Source organism: Martes martes (genome assembly GCF_963455335.1).
Source record: "Martes martes genome assembly, chromosome: 8".
Lineage (NCBI taxonomy): Eukaryota > Metazoa > Chordata > Mammalia > Carnivora > Mustelidae > Martes > Martes martes.
In genome coordinates, this window is record NC_137895.1 from 113,418,748 (window position 1) to 113,439,479 (window position 20,732).

Consider the following 20,732-nt stretch of genomic DNA (forward strand, 5'->3'; position numbering starts at 1 on the left):
ACTCCACAGATTTTGGATTTGCCAAGCCTCCACAATTGCATGAGCCAGTTCCTTAAAATAATTTACTTTCTCTTTCTCTCTCTATATATACACATACATCCTGTCGGATCTGTTTCTCTGGAGAACCCTGACGACTACACAGGATGTGTAACTGTCTACTCCAGTCTTTATCATCACAGATGCAAAAGGAAGACCTGAAGTTCATATGTAAAATCCTTTGCCAGGGGTTCCTGGATGGCTCAGTTGGTTAAGTGTCTGCCTTCGGCTCAGGTTATGATGCCAGGGTTCTGGGATCCAAGCCCTGCATTGAGCTCCCTGCTCAGCAGGAGCCTGCTTCTCCCTCTCCCTCTGCCTGCTGCTCCTTCTGCTTGTGCTCTCTCTCTGTCAAATAAATAAATAAAATCTTAAAAAAAAAAAATCCTTTGCAGGGACATCTCGACCTAGCTTGATTAAGTCTTGTGCTCATCTCTGGGCCAATTACTCTGTTAGGTAGGTTGAGTACTCCGATTTGTCAGAACTGCATTTTTTTCCAGTCCCTTCACAAAGAAGGTGTGAGGTGAGCAGGGTAATGTAATTGACAGTCCTGTCAGAATCACATCATTTGGGGGAGGGCAGATAACCAAAGAAAGGAGTGGGGGGGTAGTGCTAGTATGTGAAAAGGAGAATGCTAGACAGTAAGAAACAATGTTCATATAGCACAGTTATTGCTATACCTTGGATATATCTATCCTTTGGAATATGGAGTTAATATATTTATGTTTCAGAATTTTTGGATACTCAGGTCAGTTGCACACAAATTTTTTCACATCTGTAGATAAATTCTGATAGACTTTAAATGCATGAATATTCTAGTCTATGATTTAAAAAAGTCAGACATTATGTTTAAAGTCACTGTCAGTTAACTTGGGGTATTGGAAATTTCTCTGTCTCTTGACATATGTGTGTATGTGTATACATACACGCATATAATGGTAGTAGGATCGTAGTAGAGTAGTAATAGAAAATACGGTTGAAAAAAATAACATAATAGAGTCATTAAAAAATGTGTACATTATAAATATTCTATGTTTTCACCCTGTTTTCTTCCTAGGAAAGAATTTGCTAATCTAGGTGACATATCAACAAAAACAACAGATGTGGAAACATTTTTGCATTTTTCTTCAGAAAAATCTCATCTGTATGCATAGACTATCTTTAGCAATTGCTTCAGTAAATGCCAGACAGATGGTTTAGACTCAGAATGACTAACAAATAATTTTATCACCATAATTACTTTGAAGTGTGGTATAGTAACACATAAGCTCAGATTTCTGGAAAATCATGAATGTAACTTGGTACATTAAGGAAGGAGGTGCAGAATAGGCTTCAGAATCAGAGAAATTTTTGTCTTAGGGCCTTTCTACAAGATATTTGACTGCTGAAGCCCTCTTTCTGGAACCTGTCATTGAATACTGCTTTATTTGCCTGCTTTTCTGACTCATAGCAGTGTAAAATTGGATAACTTGAACGTGGTTGGAAAGTGGGTAACAACTTGATTTCCGATGAGAGATACAAAAATAAAAACTAGAGGGGACTCATGAAAATAACCACAATTGGAGAGGAAGGTGAAGGGCAACTAGCCGTTGCTGAGCATTTCAATGTGTCAGGCACCAGAAGAGATGCTCACATATGCGGTTGCTTCACCCGGGCTGTATAAGGTAGATAGAGATGATTTTCTTATTACACTGAAGAAACAATTCCATATTCTTAGTTTGCAAAGTCAGGGGAGTACTTGTATCTTTTTAAAAATACTTAAATATGACAAAATAAAAAACTTGACATTCTTGAGTTAGGAATTGAACCAGTCGCTTTCCACAGAACACCAGTTTTACCTGAGGGAGTGATTGAGAAACTAGGGCATTTGTTAGATATTTTCTCAGATATGAACAAAGTAAGCCCATCGCTTTAAGTAAAACAGTGTTTGTTGCAATGATACAATTCAAGCTTTAAAGTACAAATTAGAATTTTAAAAATTTGTAGCTACCACCTTGAGCTTATACTTCTTAGTCTTAAGACTTTTCTGATGAAATATTGGTAATATTGAGTATTTTGTTTTGTTCTTTGTCTTTGATATTGCCTAATGAAATGTTTTAATATTTGGAAGAGAAGAAACTACCACTTGTTGAGTTTTGGTAGAATGTCAGAACAATGTCCACAATTATCTGGAAGGGCTATTAAAATACTTCTCCCTTTTCTATCTGCATATCTTCATAAGACCATTTTCCCTTTATGTAGTTCAAAACAACATATTACAAAAGACTTAATGTAGAAGTAGATTTGTGAGTCTGGACAAAGATTTGTAAATGTTAAACAATGTCATCTTTCTCATTGATCTTTTTGGGGATACTATTATTAGTTTTCATTAATAGAGAATTGGTGTTTTGGTGAAAGTGTACATCTGGCTGTGTAAAAATGGCATTTGATTGAGGCATTGCAGGATTCTTCCCCTTGTAATGTACTCCTTTGTGTAGTAGGTAAATGGTATGTGTTAGGGGTTTAGTGGTTGATGATGATAGAAAATTTTTTTTTTAAAGATTTATTTATTTGAGAGAGTGAGAGAAGAGATGGAGAGAGAGCGCGCACAAGATGGGAGGAGCAGGCTGTCCGCTGAGTAGGGAGCCTGATGTAGGACTCTGGGATCATGACCTGCGCCGAAGGCGGTCGCTCAACCAGCTGAGCCACCCAGGTGCCCACAATGATAAAAGTTTTTGATAAAATATTTTAAAAGTTGGCTATATACTTTTTGGCTAAACTCTTTTTCAGTTAGACAACTGATTAGGTGAATGATTTGTTAATGTCTGTGTTGGTTAAATCAGAAAGCATATATTCAGTGGTCTTTTAACAATACATAAAATTAATTTTTTTGTTGTAAACCCATATAAACTGTAATGAATTACAGTAATACTAAAGTGTTGGGAATTTCTTGCCTTAGAAGTAGTTTATACTTGAATCAAAAATTGTGCATAAAGTCACATTCCCACAAGGAAAGCACAATAAGAAAATAGTCAGTTTCAAGATCTGAAAACCTTGAATATGCAAAAATAGGAATGACAAAAAGTGAAAGACTTATGTCTCTAGTAAGGATGGAAAAGAGGAAGGAATCAGACAGCTTTAAATATCTTTTGTGCTGAAGTTAGAAAATGGAAAACTCACCAAAAAAAAAAAAAAGTCTGCCTTCTATATTGGTTCTTTCTTAAGCATAATATGCAATTTTTTTTAGTGTGTTTTAATCCGTGCTCCAGCATTAGTTACAGTATTTGAAAGATTATTGTACCTTTCTGTAAAGAAACCAAGACTTTTGTAGTCTTCATAATTATTACTATTAGTTGTCTTTATAGTAGTATGTTAGTTTCTAGTGTCTCTCCAGGACATACTCAGTGTAATTTTTTTGGGGAAAAAAAATTGTGCTATTAGATATCATTTGCCTAATTAACCTACAATGAAAATGCTGAAAAATTCTGGGTAATAGTTTTATTTACTGTAGGCTGTGATTACTATAATTTTTTCAATGTGGATATTCAACTTTCTGTCTGATTTAAAAAAAAGAAATCTAAACAAAAACCTTGTCTCCCTTTCTCTCTAAGTTTGGAACACTTACTTCTCCTACTCCACGAATTTGTGTGTTTATTATTTCTGACATTCATTTAAAGTCCTATAGATGTAGACTGAGTCTTATTTTGGAGACTCTATCCTCACAATTCTACCTAATCATTTTTTGCCTCTTAGAGCCCAGAGTACACATCTGGCCTTCTTAGTTTTTGTATCTAGTAACTTTTCCATAGATGAAGACCATAGGTGACATTAGTTAAAATCTCGTAAGTACCTGTGAATGGTTCACAATGGGGAGTTGTTTTGCCTCCCCTTCTCTGTGAGAAATTAACGGAGTGGGAAGGTATCCAATCCCTTACTTTGGGAGAGTAGACAGAGGTACAGTGCTGCAGTCAATACAGAAATGTATTTGAGGAGCACCTGGGTGGCTCAGTCTTTAAGTGTCTGCCTTCGGCTCAAGTCATGATCCAGGGTCCTGGGATTAAGCCCCACATTGGGCTCCCTGCTCATCAGGAAGCCTGCTTCTCCCTCTTCCACTCTCCCTGCTTGTGTTCCCTCTCTCACTGTGTCCCTCTTCATCAAATACATAAATAAAATCTTAAAAAAAAAAAGAAATGTATTTGAAACTTATTCTGATAAAATGGTGGGTGTGTCATGACCATTATTTTATAATTTCCAAAGTACTGCAGAACCATGAAAATAAATCTTCAGAATTGTCTTTTCCTGCTTAAAACTACCTCATGTGCCATACTTAAAGGCACTCAATAAGTTGGATGAATCTGTATATTGAGTAAAGTAGTAATCTGTTTCCTAGTGGGATACACTTTTGCATTGTTAATTCTACTTTTATTGTACATAGGAAAATTAGTTGGACAGTTGAAAAAATTTTTGAGCTTGTATTTTTGATGGTGTCATGGATGTAGCAGCCATACTTTATGAACCAAAAATCAGAACCAGAATTTGTTCCATACTTGTTGTGACCAAGTGTGGGAAGTGGAGAATGTACTTCTAGGGACAGTGGAAGGCACTGAAATCTGAACTGAGCTGTATGGTTGCCATGCTTATAGACAGGAGAGTATTATTTAATTATTTAAAATTTTTATTGATTACTTATGTTATGCTAGGCGTGTTTTCGAAAGTATGGAACAGTATTGAAATTCAGAGCTTTCATTAAAAGATAGGCAAACTGGAATTAAAGTCGAATAACTTAGCACTTAATTTTTCATTATTTTAAAATTTTTTTTAAGCACTTAGTATTTCTTGATGATGTTTCTCTGTTTGTAGTTTCAGGGAGAGACAATGTTCCAGTTACTAAATTTTAAAATATTTTACACTGTGGTAGTGAAAGTGTTTATTAAACACAGCTCCAAGAAATGATTTGTTTTACTTCTTCTCAGTAGCAACAATACAGGTACTGAGTAACAGCCCAGACTTTGAAATCAAATAGACCTAGTTTTGATCTGAGTTCAGCAACTTCCTCATGAGGAGGAATAACTAAACTCCTGGGTGTTGAGAAGATTAACAGATAAGTCAAGTCAAGTGCTGTGAATAGAATTCATGCTTAATAAATATTAATTGCTATGTATTAGTTTTGTTCCTGCTTAAGGAAAATTTTATGGAAAAAAAAGACAGTTGGAAGCTTTGTGGATTTCTGTTTGAGAAGCTCAAATAGAAAGTTCAAAAGAGCTTTTCTGAGGCAAGCAAAAATTCTTAAATTTATAGTTTAGAATTGATTTGGAGTTTGTACTTACGTATTTTGTATACTGTATTGGGCCTCTTGGAATGTATCAGTGGGCCCGGGGCATGCATTCTTGTTTTTCCACCTATGTGGACAATGTTACTACTTTAGGCATGTTTTTATTTTATTTTTTTTTAACATAATACTGCTTACTACACTTATATTTGATAATCTTTTGTCAATTTTAATATTCTTTTAGAAAACTGATATGATACAGTTTTTTGAGGAACTTACAACGTAAAGTCTGGGAAGTACACTCAACTGCTCTGAGTCTTGCTTCCTATTCCTGGGCTGGCACACTTCTCAAGGACAGCAATTTGTCTGTTACTTTTTTCTATCCTATCAGTTAGGGATGTGTCGAACATTTCTTGAATAAGTAAGTGAATGAAAGAGAGCATAAAAGGCTACTAGTGAAATCAAAAGACCTGGACATTGTAGAATAGGACTTCCCAGTTTAATTTCCCAATTAATATATACATTGTCAAACAGAAATGTTCTTTTATTCTCTGGCACAAGTCCTTTTCTTGATTTTCCAATTTAGTCTTTAATGTACTTCAGAGAAGACTTGAATTTTGGTATGGTTTACTTTCTGTAGCTTATAACTTTCTATCGCTTAACCATTTCTAAAAATTCAGTATTACACATATAACTTTAATAAACTTTTTACATATTAATGAAGTATAGAGGCAGCGTAGTGTAAGAGAGGCAGGGAGCATGGATTCTGGAGCCCGGTTGCTTGGGTTGGGAGACCACTTTCTAGTTGTCGGACTCTAGATGAGTACCTGAACTTTTCTGGCAGTATTTCCTCATCTGTATAGTGGGAATGATAGTACCTATGTCATAGGGTTTTTATGAGGGTTAAGTGGATTAATATCAGTACTTAGACTAGTGTCTGGTCCACAAAATATACTATATAAGTGGTTTCTATTATGTGTAGATGAATCTTGGTTAGTTTGATCTCAGGCGTACAGACTGTAGTATGTATTTTTTGACATTTTAAAAGAGATTTATGTGTTTGAGAGAGAGAGGTAGTGAGAGCACAAGTGGGGAAGAGAGGGAGAAGCAGGCTTCCCTCTGAGCAGGGAGCCCGATGCGGGGCTCAATCCCAGGACCCTGGGATCATGACCTGAGCTGTAGGCAGACGCTTAACTGACTGAGCCACCCAGGCACCCCTGTTTTGTTACATTTTAATTAAAAACAGAAGAAAAGTAAAATCGCTAAAGCCTATTTTAATATTTACTTAGGAAATATAATGTACTTATCAAGCAAATGTATGTCTATAAAAGTCATAGAAATACCACTATAGGGGGCACCTGGGTGGCTCAGTGGGTTAAGCCTCTGCCTTCGGCTCAGGTCATGATCCCAGGGTCCTGGGATCGAGCCCCACATCGGGCTCTCTGCTCAGCAGGGAGCCTGCTTCTCCCTTCCTATCTGCCTGCCTCTCTGCCTACTTGTGATTTCTCTCTCTGTCAAATAAAAAATTAAATAATTTAAAAAAAAAAAAAAAAAAAAAAAGAAATACCACTATATGTCTGAGTGAAGTAGTAAAGGTGCAGCTTAATTACTAGAGATAACTTGACGTAGATGTTTATAGGTATCTCTATTTGATTATTTTACGTGAAGAGATTTGAGGCTATGTTTTTTTAGGTAGGCATTTTTCTGAGACTGTAACAAGGCAGGGTATTTGAAAACAGAACCTGTAGTATCTTCCCTGTGTTTCAGAGAAGTTTAAACTCATCAAATTAAATAGTAGTTTTTTAATACCCATTGTCAGCTATGGCCTTTAAGAGAACTGTTTTGTTTGTTTGTTTTCATAGATATTTGTTAAATATCTTAATCACTTCTTTTTTGGAAAAGAAGGGAAAACATCAGTGGGGAAGAATAAAATATAGCAAAAATCATGACTTTAGATTTACTGGAACTCACTAAAGAAATGTTTATTGAGCACCAACTGTGTACTTTGTATTGTTCAAGTTTCTGGGTATATAATGGGGATATGATGATGAGCAAAGGATCATGTCTTATAATAGAATGATACCTTATGAAAGAGAATACCAGATACTATTGTGGAATAGTAGAGTATTGCTTCCCTATGATCTCCGATAAGAAATTTAAATTTGACTGGATATTACCTGACCTTTAGGAGTTGTTCAAAGTACCAACAGAGAACAGAATAGCCAGCAACCTTGTAGAAGCATGTGGGAGCCATTACTGTAAACATAAAGGAACTATGTAGGATATTCCAGTATGAGTCTCGTACTGTAAGTGGTGATGATACTAGTTATGGTACTTATCTGATGTAAAAACTGCCAACTTACGCTTTGCAGGGATGTTCAGTTCAGGTGTTTTAGGTGTTCCCCACCTCCCTCCCCACACCTTTCTTTCAAAAGTTTAGAGGTCACCGCATCTTGAGTCCCTCTCTCTCTCCATATATATATATATATATATATATATATATATATATATATATATATATACACACACACACACACACACACACACAAAATATCATTTAATATAATTTTAGTAAATAAGCTAGGAAAAAACCCTGCTAACCTATAGTGTCAGTCTATTAATCTGTATTAACTTTTTCTTTTTTTTTTTTTTTAAACTAGAACATGTGAGCATGTTAGGTGATTTATTGAAATGCAGGTAATAAGTAGGATAAGGCAATGTATAGGATGACCTGTGAGGTCAGAGGGAAAATATGTGGGGAAGAATAAGTTAAATAAGTTAAAAAAAATTTTTTTTTTTAGATTTATTAAGGTACATAAGCAGGGGGAGTGGGAGAGGGAGAAGCAGGCTCCCCACTGAACAGGGAGCCTGATGCAGGGCTCAATCCCAGGACCCTGGGATCATGACCTGAGCCGAAGGCAGAGCTTAACATACTGAGTAACCCTGGTGGCCCAAATAAGTTAATTTTTAAAGCTAGAGATTCTGCATTTAATTTGTGTGTCTGTTTGAAGTTGGCAAGCTACTAATAAAGTTGTGTGTGTGTGTGTGTGTGTGTGTGTGTGTGTGTGTATGTATGTGTGTATGTATGTATGTATAAATATACACATAGGGGGAGGGGCAGGGGGAGAGGGAGACGCAAACTCCCGGCTGAGCAGAGAGCCAGACATGGGGCTCAGACATGGGGCTCAGTCCTGGGTCTCCATGATCATGACTGGAGCTGAAGGCAGGCACTTAACCAACTGAGCCACTCAGGTATCCCTGAAGTTTTATTTTAAAATAAAATTCTTTTAAAGGCAGTCTCTAAAGGTCTTTGTGATACCTAAGTCTGTAGGTAGGAGAACTGTTCTTGTCTTTTAAATAGGTATTAAAACTTATGTGTGAATTAAGAAAATTGTTTGAAACTCAGTGTTAATGTAAGAGCTGAAGATTGCATTTTCTGCTACTCCTTTCTGAAATTTATAGGAGAATGTCAGTGCTGAATGGATGTAAATTTTGTAATTTATTTGAGGTAATTACTTTGGAAGAACACAGTGAAATACATAATACATCTAATTCTTATGTACTTGATTTTAGTAAAATCTAGCTGAATATGGGGAGGGCATCTTCATAGGAGTTGCCGACTTCTTCTATAAAGAACCAGATAGTAAATATTTTAGGTTTTGTGAGCTTATGTGGTTTCTGTTAAGTATCCAACTCTCATTGTAGCATAAAAGCAGCCATCAACCATATGGAAACTGTATGGCTATGATTCAGTAAAACTTCATTTACAAAAATGTGTTGCAAGCTGGATTTGGACTATAGATTGCTTATCTCTATATCAAATATAGGGGAGTGCTGTACAATTTTTTTCTGTTTTTATTTTTTTGGCTCACTAATAAGTGTGAAATACAATAAAATGCTCATAAAAATTGCAGAAACATTGTCCTACAGATAATATCTGAAACAACTTTTGCTCTGATTGCTCAAGAACTTTATCAGCTGGTTTAAGACTGTCCAGATTTTTGTATTAAAGGACGCTTAGGGGTTTCATTTTGAAATTATAGAAGTGGAAGATGTTTGAAGGTTAAAAATTTTAAGTGAAGTGTTCACAACTTCATTTAAGACATCAACAGTGGTTCTACTGGAGTAGTAGATTTCTGAAGTTTTGTTTTGTGGTATTTTTTTCTTTTAAATCCTATTTTCTGTTTTCAGAAAAATTCCTTTTTTGTTAGAAGATAGTTTTCTTTTTGCCTTTTGTAACTATATTTCATAATTTAAAAAAGAGTCTAATACTTTGTTCAGCTTAGTGCATCCCTTTTCTAGCCAGCAAAGTATGGTAAAATTTCAAAGTTTTATTACTTAGTTTGGTAAGTAATATGTTAGTAACATATTAGTGAGTAATATGTGTAGTAAGTAAGATGTTTAGTAAAACATCTCTCTCAGGTATGCCAGATTTTCCTTCACTTGATTTGTCATGCTTATTATTGAAAGGCGTTGGGGCGCCTGGGTGGCTCAGTTGGTTAAGCGTCTGCCTTCAGCTCAGGTCATGATCCTAGTCATCTCCCTCTACTGCTTCCCCTGCTAGTACTGTCTCTTTCTCAAGTAAACAAATAAAATCTTAAAAAAAAGTTACTAAGCACCCGTGTCATGTCAGTGGTATTGTTAAACATTCCAGTAATGTAACATATTCCTAAAGATTAGATTATTTGTTTTTATAGAAAGACCATCTATTTCATATTTCAAGTAATTTTTTTTCTTCATTGACAGTTCTGTTACTGTAATTAAATGAGTTAAAGAAAAATTTGTTATCAGTTATAACAAGTAACTAACTTTTCTTTAGGTATAATCAAGTGGGAAGGAATGTGATCTTTTTAACTTTCAGCTACAGATTTAATGATTGAAGTGGGAATTAATAAATCTTAATGTTTCTCTAGTAACTAAATATACATAGAAAAATATGGATGCTTTTATAGTAGTCACTTCCTGTGCTGTATCACTGTTGTTACGCAGTAGTTTCATGTTAGTGCATTCACTGAAAGAAACCAGACTTGTTCCTTCCTATGGTTAGCACTTTGTTCTGTTAAAAGGAGCAAAGCATCTTTATGCCACGTTCAGTGTGTCTCATCCTGAAGAGCAACAGTATCCTAAACAGACACAGTAAACAAGAAGTTAGTAAATCTTAATTTAGATCCTATCATGGATTTTCTCATTTGTTTTTATACACAGAGACTTCTGAACCCTGAATGAAAACCTTTTTATTTCTTCTTGAATGTTCAGATACCTAATGAAAAGGTGCAAGCATGTATAAATAACCGATTTGGAATCAGAGGAGACCAACAGGATTAGGACAGGATAGGGTAATTCTGAGTCTTTAGATGAGGGTCAGTTGTTAATTTGACTTAGGGGAACGTATCATTTATATTTATTTATTTAAAAACATATTTTTAAAATATTTATTTATTTGAAAGAGAGAGCACAAGCGGGGGGCAGGGGAGCAGATGGAGAGAGAGAGGGAGAAGCAGACTCGCTGCTTAGCAGAGAGCTTGATGTGGGACTTGTTGCCAGAATCCTGAGATCGTGACCTGAGCTGAACGCACACACTAACTGACTGAGGCACCCAGGCGCCCCATATTTATTGTATTTAAGAGCCTTTTAAAAAGATTTCTAAACTGTAGTTGAACTAGTTTTGAAGAGCCCTAAGAGGAGACTGAGGATTTGGGAAATAAACCACAGTTTTCGATAGCATTAACTCTGTAGAATTCGAGTGTACTTAATAGATGAATTTTATTTCATGTACTTTGAAATATAAGTAGAATGTTTTGTATTTTTTTCTTTGGCAGTAAGGATATATGAGGAGGTCTAGAGAAACAAAATTACTTTTAAACTTAGGTGCTGATTTTTTCCCCCTCTTTTGGATTAATAGTCTTCCATGTATATGTAAGATGTCAAGATGTGGAAAATGTGTAAGATATCAGGGTTATTTTTTTTGAATGACCTTTAGAGTTAATGGTAAATTTTATTTGAGGTGTTTGAAGAGAAAAGGGCTCTTATTAGGTTTCTCAAGAGAAAAAGAACCAGTAGGGTATCTATAGATAACACTTTTTAAGAGACTTATAGGACTTGTCTCATGCAATCATGGAGGCTGAAAAGTCCCAAATCTGCTGTCCACAGTATCCGTGGGATACTATTCAGCCTTAAAAAGGAAATTCTGACAAATGCCACAGTGTAGATGAAATCTTGAGAACAATACATAAAATGAAATAAACCACTCACAAAAAGGCAAATATTGTTTGATCTCACTTACATGAAGTACCTAGCATGGTCAGGTTCATTATAGACAGAAAATGGAAGTGTTGGTTCCCGGGGGCTGAGGAGTGAGGGAATGGAGAGTTACTGTATGATGTGTACAGAGTTTTAGTTTTATGAGATGAAAAAAGTTCTGGAAATGGATGGTGCTGATGGTTGCAGAGAGAGTGATTACGCAGTGTTTAGACAGGCCTCAGTTTGTGAAACTTGAGGATGAACTCATTCGGACAGGTGTTAGACTTTTTTTTTTTTTTTTTTTAAGATTTTATTTATTTATTTGACAGAGATCACAAGTAGGCAGAGAGGCAGGCGGGGGAGGGGGAGGCAGGCTCCCTGCTGAGCAGAGAGCCAGATGCGGGGCTCGATCCCAGGACCGTGGGACCGTGACCTGAGCCGAAGGCAGAGGCTTTAACCCACTGAGCCACCCAGGCGCCCCAGGTGTTAGACTTTTGATCACTGTTGTTACAGTCTCCTTCTACCTCATGCATTTTACCTTTCTTTTCTCTACCCTGTCCTGTTTTATCCTTTCACAACTTGGTGAACTTGCTTTAATTGGGAACCATATTCTCATTGTGGCTTATGAGGCTTTTAGTTCTAAGCACCGTGACTACATTTCTGATTTAGAGTGAACCCAGAGTATTCATGACCGTGAACTAGCCCTTCCTCCTTGCCTGCTCTAGAGTTTCTAGGTAAATTCAAAGTTTTAGATATTGACCTCCATGGGTATCATCAGTGTGTTCTTGCCTTTATAGCTTAGGCTGTAGAATTTCATTTCAGAATTGTTACATAGGTTTAAAACTAATGGTCTTTTTCTCTTCTACAATTTTTTTTTTTTAAATCTCACTTCAGAATAAATAAGAGAATACAAGTAAGCAAACCAGCCATAATTTCATGAAACAAGTTATAAGAACTTATATATAGTCTTTTGATTTTTTTCATGTATATATATGGGCGAATGTACACACATATTTTTATATTAGGTTCATCTGTATATGTCTAAATACCTTTTCTGAATATCTTTTAAGGAATTCAGGGCTTAAATATTTCTTTGTTAGTATAAAGTGGCCATTAAAGTGATGGAAAATCATCTATTTTTTATTTGCTTTGTATAGGTATAAGGTTTTGAGTACCCCTTTAAGGATATCATACTTTAAACTCTATAAATTATACACTGAGTTTGGAATTTATTTGATTATTCAAGCAACTGTATTACAGTGTTGTCATGCGGGCTTTTTTACAAATTGGTACATGTGGTAAGTTAGAAACCCATTTATTTGGTTCTGTTCATTTGAGTGACAGTTTATATTTTCCTTAGATAGTTTTTCAGAATATTTTACTTCGGAATCATATTTCCCAAAAAACATAGAAGAATGGATTTTTTTCAGAAAATGACAGAAAGGATGGTATATCAGCCAATTAAATGTGTACCGTGTACTCGGTTAATTTTTTTTTTTTGAAATTTATTCTATTTTTGGCTGTAACCAGAAACCTCAATGTCTAAGCTTAGACTTCTGCGTGTACTATGTGCTTTCAGCAAGTAAACACAGATTCATTCTTTTCATTCGTGATTGTGCCATAAACTTGTTAGTCTCTAGAACTTTCAGAAGCCATAGGGTATTATTTAGTCATCCTCTGAATGCTGATCATACAGTTAGCATTCAAGTCCCTAGAGAGAGAGATTTGTGATAATGAATGGCAGTGGACCGGGCCATTGCATGTTGCTTCATCAGTATAAAATTGTAGCTAAGTCTTGCTCTTTCAGCATAATGTCCTATTGGAGAATTTTGTTTGCTTAACTGACCAAGGACAAGCATATCTTGTTGAATACTTTTAGTACATGTTTAACAATGAGGTTTCATCAGTAAATTATTAGTTCCTATCAGCTGTTGCATTTATCTTTTTTCAAAAATTTTCTATGGATTGAGAAAGTAGTTACTGGGAAAATTTTTCAGAATTTGAGTCAGGGCTTGAGAAGAGATCTTCAATTTATTCGTTTCTAGACTTTGAAAATACAGTGTGTTTAAGACATGATCTTGCTCTAAACTCTTGGGCTTTGAGTTTCTTTGGAAAGACTGAAAAATAACAACTTAACATAATGTAGTATGAGGAGAACTATGGTGAACACAAAATGCTATAGATTGATACCGTCCAGTATAGCAGCTGGTTGCCATGTGTGGTTATCGAGCACTTGAACACGTGGCTGATAGACTGAAGAACTGAATTTATTTTAGCTTCAGTTATGGTAAGTTAAATTTAAAAACTGATATAGAATAATTTGAGTATGTGAATTTGCTTTTTCAGTTGTAAATTTTATGAAATCTAAATACAGATCAAGTACTTCGATGAAAATTTTAGGATTTGAATTGAAATACACTATAAAGTATACACTGGATTTTAAAGACTTGTAATTTTATATTGATTATATAGTAAAGTGCTAATATTTTAGATGTATTGAGTTAAGTGAATATATTATTAGAATTCAATTCACCTCCTTCTTTTTACCTTTTTAATGTGGCTACCAGAAACTTCTTTTTTAAGTAGGCCCCATGCCTAGCATGAAGCCCAGTGTCGGGCTTGAACTTACAACCTTGAGATCAAGACCTGAGCTGAGATCAGGAGTCAGATGCTTAACTGACGGAGCCACCCAGGTGCCCCACTAGAAAATTTTACATGTCATACCTGGCTCACATTATATTTGTGTCAGTGCTGCTCTAGATACATGGGAATTCTACATTGAGGAATAGAGGAGTGTCTTAAAGAGAAGGTGACATTCAAAGAGAAGGTGAACCACCTGTTTATGGTTGTTCAGGCTGAGGATATAAGGAATTTGAGGAGTGTGCGAAGGATCCACATTAGTAGGTCTTTCAAAATACATGTCCATCATTTAGGGGAGAGAGGTGGATGTTGGAGGGCTCAAATTCATGGCCTAATAAAACAGGAGTAAGGAATTAATTTCAATATATGTATGCCATGATAGCGTCTTAGTTTATTTGAAAGTAATTTTCATCCAGGGATGTGTTGAGTGTTTACCATGTGCAGGTGCTATACTAGGCACTGTAGATGAAGAGATAAATGAGGCAAACATTTCTACCTTAAAGATAGTCAAGTTCTAGAAGAAAAGCCAGATAAGTAAATCTGAGATTACAGTACAGTGTAGTAAGTACCCCAGTAAGCTACAGCATCGTGAGGCTATAGAAAGAGGTGCATGTGAGGGCACAACAGAAAATTACTGGAGGACGTGGGTGTGGGCTTAATCTTTAAGGGGAAGTTTGTCTTTTGTTCTTTCTTTGGCAAGTCTTTGTACCTATGATGAACTTCCTAATTGTGCACACCCTTGTGACTATGTATGTATAGGTCCCTTTTACCTGGGTCTTTTCACTGTGGTGTCTGTCAGCTCTTACCTGTACACCCTCTAGGTACAGACTGTCTTTACCTACTAGTAACTTTAGTTTACAGCATGGCATGATTGCACTGTTGTCAGCTGGCATCTGATTTTGCAGGTTGGTAGCACAGAAATGACTTGATCAGTATGTTTGTTTATGGCTTCCTAGAAATAAGCATTTATTACCTCACAGCTTTCCTACTTGGGGCCTGCCTTCTTCTTGTCTATCAGGGGAGAGGCAGAAATGGTGGCAGATCTCTGATGGTGTAAAGGGGTTGTTCAGTTGTTGGTCAAGGTGATCAAAGAGGAGGGGAAGAGGACAGAAATAAGATGAAAGATGAGGGGCTAAAAAAGTTTTAGTATATGAATATAAGGTATCAAACCCAATAGGAGTTGAGCAACCTCAAGTGCAATAAATAGAAAAACTACAGAAAAGGGTTTTTTGTTGTTGTTGTTGTTGTTCTTTTTTTACCATGAAAATAATATTTATTAAAGCTTTTCACAGTGCTGGCTTTCCTTAGCCACCAGTTATGTTTCATTATGGGAAGGCCGCTTTTTATTTCTTTGTGTTATGTCAGCTAAAACAGATTTGAATGTACTTGAAGTGCCCTTCACCACTTCCATTGGACTTCCTTGGCTTCCTCCTGCTTCTGTTTACAGATCCAGTTAAACCTCTGCTGTGAACCTTTCCTCCACATCACATCTCACTGTCTTCTTGTTTACTGCCACTTTTTTGTGCCCCTAGAGCATCCTGTACACGCAGCTCTCTGTAGCACGTAGTTATGCCATTGGAATCGTTTTATTATCTGTCTCTCTCTTTTGGGTTGCTGGCCCTTAAGGACAGGAACTGTCTTACTTACATCTCCCACACAGCTCGAAATTAGTTTTCATATGTTAGCTAAGTAAGTAAAATCAGAGAAAATGTCCCTGTGCTCTGCAGACCCTGAAATCTCAGTGTGGTCATGCTTTATGATGCAAACATTAGAATTTATATTTTATATTATATTTATATTGTAAATTTATATTTATATTATATTTATATATAATTTATAAATTATTATAAATATAAATATAAATTATTATAAATATAAATATAAATTATGTAAATTTATATTTATATTATATTTATATTGTAAAATTACCAAACAAGGTGTTTGTTTTTTAATGTGTTTTTGTTCCTGAAATTTGGTCTTAAGCAAAAAGATTTCTTTTGAAAAGTCATATTTTCCAGTTAAAATTGATACATGATTTTCACTTGTGAAACTAAAACAAATTTTAGTGTTGTTAACTGAATATTGGCTTGTTGGTTATTATTTTGTCCTCTATTCTATTAACTGGCCCAGTGTTATAATTAGCAATTATGGTAAGGCAGAGTTTAAGAAGGTAAATTACGAAAGGCACATAAATGTCTTCTTTCCACATGAATTAAAATAGAGTTAAAAAATAATTTAAATTTTGTTTTGGAGTCTGATATTTGGTAATTGCTTTGTTTACCCATAAACTAAATCAAAGATATGATTATAGGCTGCAGGGACTTAACGTGATTATTCAGTAACATAAACATAAACATATTTATATAAATATAATTCATCATTGTTACTGTTTTTTTTAATGGTTATTATAAAGGTAGGTACCTGGGTATTAATACTGAGTAGCATATGCTATTTAAGAAACAATAGGTATAACTCCTTAGTTAATATGTATTCTGCCATTCTCTGAAGTTTATTTTAGAAGCAGTTCTTGAAATAATGTTAAAGAAAAAAGGGGACAAATCTCAGTGTTTTTGGTATTAAAGTAGGGATTCGGGGAGCGTCTAAGTTTAGAGTTATTTTCTTTCTTTTTAATTATTATTTTTTATTATGTTAGTCACCATATGGTACGTCATTAGTTTTTAATGTAGTGTTCCAAGATTCATTGTTTACATAGAACACCCAGTGCTCCATGCAATACGTGCCCTCCTTAATTCCCATCACCAGGCCAACCCAACCCATCCCCCCCATGCCCCTCCCCTCTAAGACCCTCAGTTTGTTTCTTGGAGTCCACAGTCTCGTGGTTCATCTTCCTCCTCTGATTTCCCCCCCCTTGATTTTTCCCTTCCTTCTCCTGATGTCCTCCAAAAATTAAAAAAATAAATAAAGTTACCTTCTTATATATATGGTTCCCCAATTTTTTCTTTCTGTGGATAGTGGGAGGACTATTTTAGTCTTTATATAGATAAAGTGGAACAGGCCAGGGCTTTTTTAAAATATAAAATTGGGTCATGTGGAGAGGTACTAGTCCCAATTCAGTTGTTAATTAATGACAGATATGGCCCATAAAATTAACTTTGTTTCTGTGCTCTCCTTTTAAAAATTTTTTTTGTCTGAAAAAACACTTATTCTTGTCTACAGTTCATGAACAAGGTGCTTTGTTCAGTTTAAGTGCACATTACTTAAGTCTTAAAAATTTTCCAAAACTAATTTTTATGTGATTCATATGTTGAAAGTGGCTGTTATTATTTTATTTCTTTTAGTTATCTGCAGACTGAGAAACAATTGTGGTATGAATAGAATTGTCTTTAAGTACTTTGATTTTTGTAAAAGAAGTTTATTGGACCACAGGGACTAGTTTGCCCTGAGTGCATTCAAGATGTAATGTTATCAGTGTGTTCCAAATAATAGTGTACATAAGGATCCCATAGAATACTTAAAAATACAGATTCTTGACTATCAACCTTCACCATTTTCCACCCCCCAGTGGCTCTGGGATATGACTCAAGAATTATAAGTTTAAAGAAAAACATTCCTGAGTCTGATACAGATGATCCACCTGTTAAGAAAGACTAGTCGTAACAACATTACATGTTAATACTCTTATTGTCACTTTTATGAGTCTCCTGGACTGAGCAAGTGCCCTGGATTCTTATCTTCATCAAACTCTAAAGGTAGTAATTCTCACTGTAAAATTGGAAAAAATAAAATTGGGAAATAAAGCACATAGAAAAAAAATTATGCATAACCCCATTATCCAAAGACTGATAATGTTTTAGTTGGTTTTTCTCCATACTTCTAAATTTTTAGTTGGAGTTTATTTGGAAGTTAGAAGCAGTCTTATATTAAGCTCATAATTTTTTATAATGTTATTAAAAATCATCACCATTTTTATTGTCACTCAAAAATTATATAAATTGCCTCATATATCATTGTTTACTTAGCCATTCCTCTGTTTTTGGATGTTTAGGTGGTTTCTTTTTTTACTTAATTTTAAAAAATTAACATATCATATATTATTGGTTTCAGAGGTACGGGTCTGTGATTCATCAGCTTTATACAATACCCAGTACTCATTACATCACATGCCCTTCTTAATGTCTGTCCCCTAGTTACCCTGCCCCTTCATCCCTCTCCCCTACAGCAACCTTCAGTTTGTTTCCTATGATTAAGAATGTCTTATGGTTTGTGTCCCTAGCAGGTTTCGTCTTGTTTTTTTTTTTTCTCTTCCCCGATGATCCTCTGTTTTGTTTCTCAAATTCCACATATCAGTGAGATCATATGTAACTGTCTTTCTCTGATTGACTTATTTCCCTTAGCATAATACCCTCTAGTTCCATCTACATCATTGCAAATGGCAAGATTTCATTTTTGATGGCTGCATAATATTCGTTCGTGTGTGTGTGTGTGTGTGTGTGTGTGTGTGTGTGTGTGTATCACATCTTCTTCATTCATTCATGTGTTGGTGGACATCTCGGCTCTCTCCATAGTTTGGCTATCGTGGACATTGCTGCTATAAACGTTGGGGTGCTCATGCCCCTTCAGATCACTACATTTGCATCTTTGGGGTAAATACCCAGTAGTGCAATTGCTGGGTTGTCAGGTAGCTCTATTTTCAACTTTTTGAGGAAACTCCATACTGTTTTCCAAAGTGGCTGCACCAGCTTGCATTCCGCCAACAGTGTAGAAGGGTTCCCCTTTCTCTGCATCCTTGCCAACACCTGTTGTTTCTTGACGTGTTAATTTTAGCCATTCTGTCTGGTGTGAGGCAGTATCTCATTGTGGTTTTGACTTGTATTTCCCTGATGCGGAGTGATGCTGAGCACTTTTTCATGTGTCTGTTGGCCATGGGCTCTTGGTTTTTGGGAGATTTTTGATGACTGCTTCAGTTTCCTTACTGGTTATGGGTCTCTTCAGGTTTTCTGTATTTTCCTGGTTCAGTTCTGGTAGTTTATATGTCTCTAGGAATGCATCTATTTCTTCCAGATTATCTAATTTGCTGGCATATAGTTGCTTATAATATGTTCTTATAATTGTTGGTATTTCTTTGGTGTTGGTTGTGATCTTTCCTCTTTCATTCATGATTTTATTAAATTTGGGTCCTTTCTCTTTTCTTTTTGATAATCTGGTCAGGGGTTTATCAGTCTTATTAATTTCTTTCAAAGAACCAGCTCCTAGTTTTGTTGATCTGTTCTAGTGTTCTTTTGGTTTGTATTTCATTGATTTCTGCTCTGATCTTTATTTCTCTTCCCCTGCTGGGTTTAGGCTTTATTTGCTTAGACAGACTTTCTTAATATTTCTACTTCTTTGCTGAATTACTTAATGCAGTGCTGGATTTGATTGCTAATGTTTTACTTCATATATTTTCATTTATATTTATAAGTGAGGTTGGTTTATAATTTTCTTTCATTTAATTCTTCTCCAGTTTTGTTTTAGAATTATGCTAGCCTCATAAACTGTCTTGAAACATTTCAGTTTTTTAAATTAGAAAAACTGTTTGAACTGTTTAAATAATAGGAATTGGTTGTTTCTTAAAGATTTAATATAATTTTCCATAAACAGCTTTTAGAAAATGGCTGTTTCTTGGTGTCTTTATTTCTCTAAATCTAGTAAAGTATCAGGAGCAAAGTAAGAACTTCTTTTAACACTTGTTGAATAAATATTCTCTAGATAAGGTTCTGGGAAATGATTTGCTATATAGAATTGTTTGTTACATTAAAAGACTTCATTATAGTAAGAGAAACATTGTTACCTTGGCTAATTCACCAGGATATGGAATTAGTCTGGAAGAGAAATACTACTTGGAAATCTGTCTTCCTAGATAGATTTTCTTCATAGAAAGGTGCTCTTTGGTGGTAGTCTAATTTCAAAGCTAACATTTTAAGGAAAACAGTCTCATTTGTATCATTGAATACAGTAGTTGGGTAATTACCATGTATAAAAAGACTGAATGTGATCATTTTACATATGTATTCATGTTTGGAGTTATTTTTGCTGTGTTCTCTTTTAAATCCTATTCTGTGCTTTATATCCATTATTATTTTACAGACAAAATAATATCTTAGAAGTTAAAGTACTTTAATTTTATTAAGACTGATTCAGTGTATCCATCCGCATTTCCTTTTTTAAATTCCGTATTTTTAAGCATTCATAAAACTCTTGGGTACATTATAGAAGTAATTAAATTTCTGAATATAACCCTAGGATTTATATAGTAAAGCAGCCCAGGGTCAGTTATGTCCCCAGAGGACGTTTGGCAACATCTGGATACTTTTTTTAAAATTTATTTATTTGTTAGAGAGAGCGAGCGAGCACAGGCAGACAGAGTGGTAGGCAGAGGCAGAGGGAGAAGCAGGCTCCCCGCTGAGCAAGGAGCCCGATGTGGGACTTGATCCCAGGACGCTGGGATCATGACCTGAGCCAACATTTGGATACTTTTTAATAGACACAATGGAAATGCCACTAACATCTAGTGGATAGAGATGCTAGTAAACATTCTAAAACACACAAGATAGCCCCCCGCAGTGAAGAATTT

The 20,732-nt window shown here is 35.3% G+C and overlaps 1 protein-coding gene across 3 annotated transcripts in view; it reads left to right on the top strand.

Moving 5' to 3' along the window:
* Positions 1–20,732, top strand: part of ARHGAP12 (Rho GTPase activating protein 12) — a 109,290-nt gene that overhangs the window by 27,330 nt on the left and 61,228 nt on the right. The window lies entirely within an intron of this gene.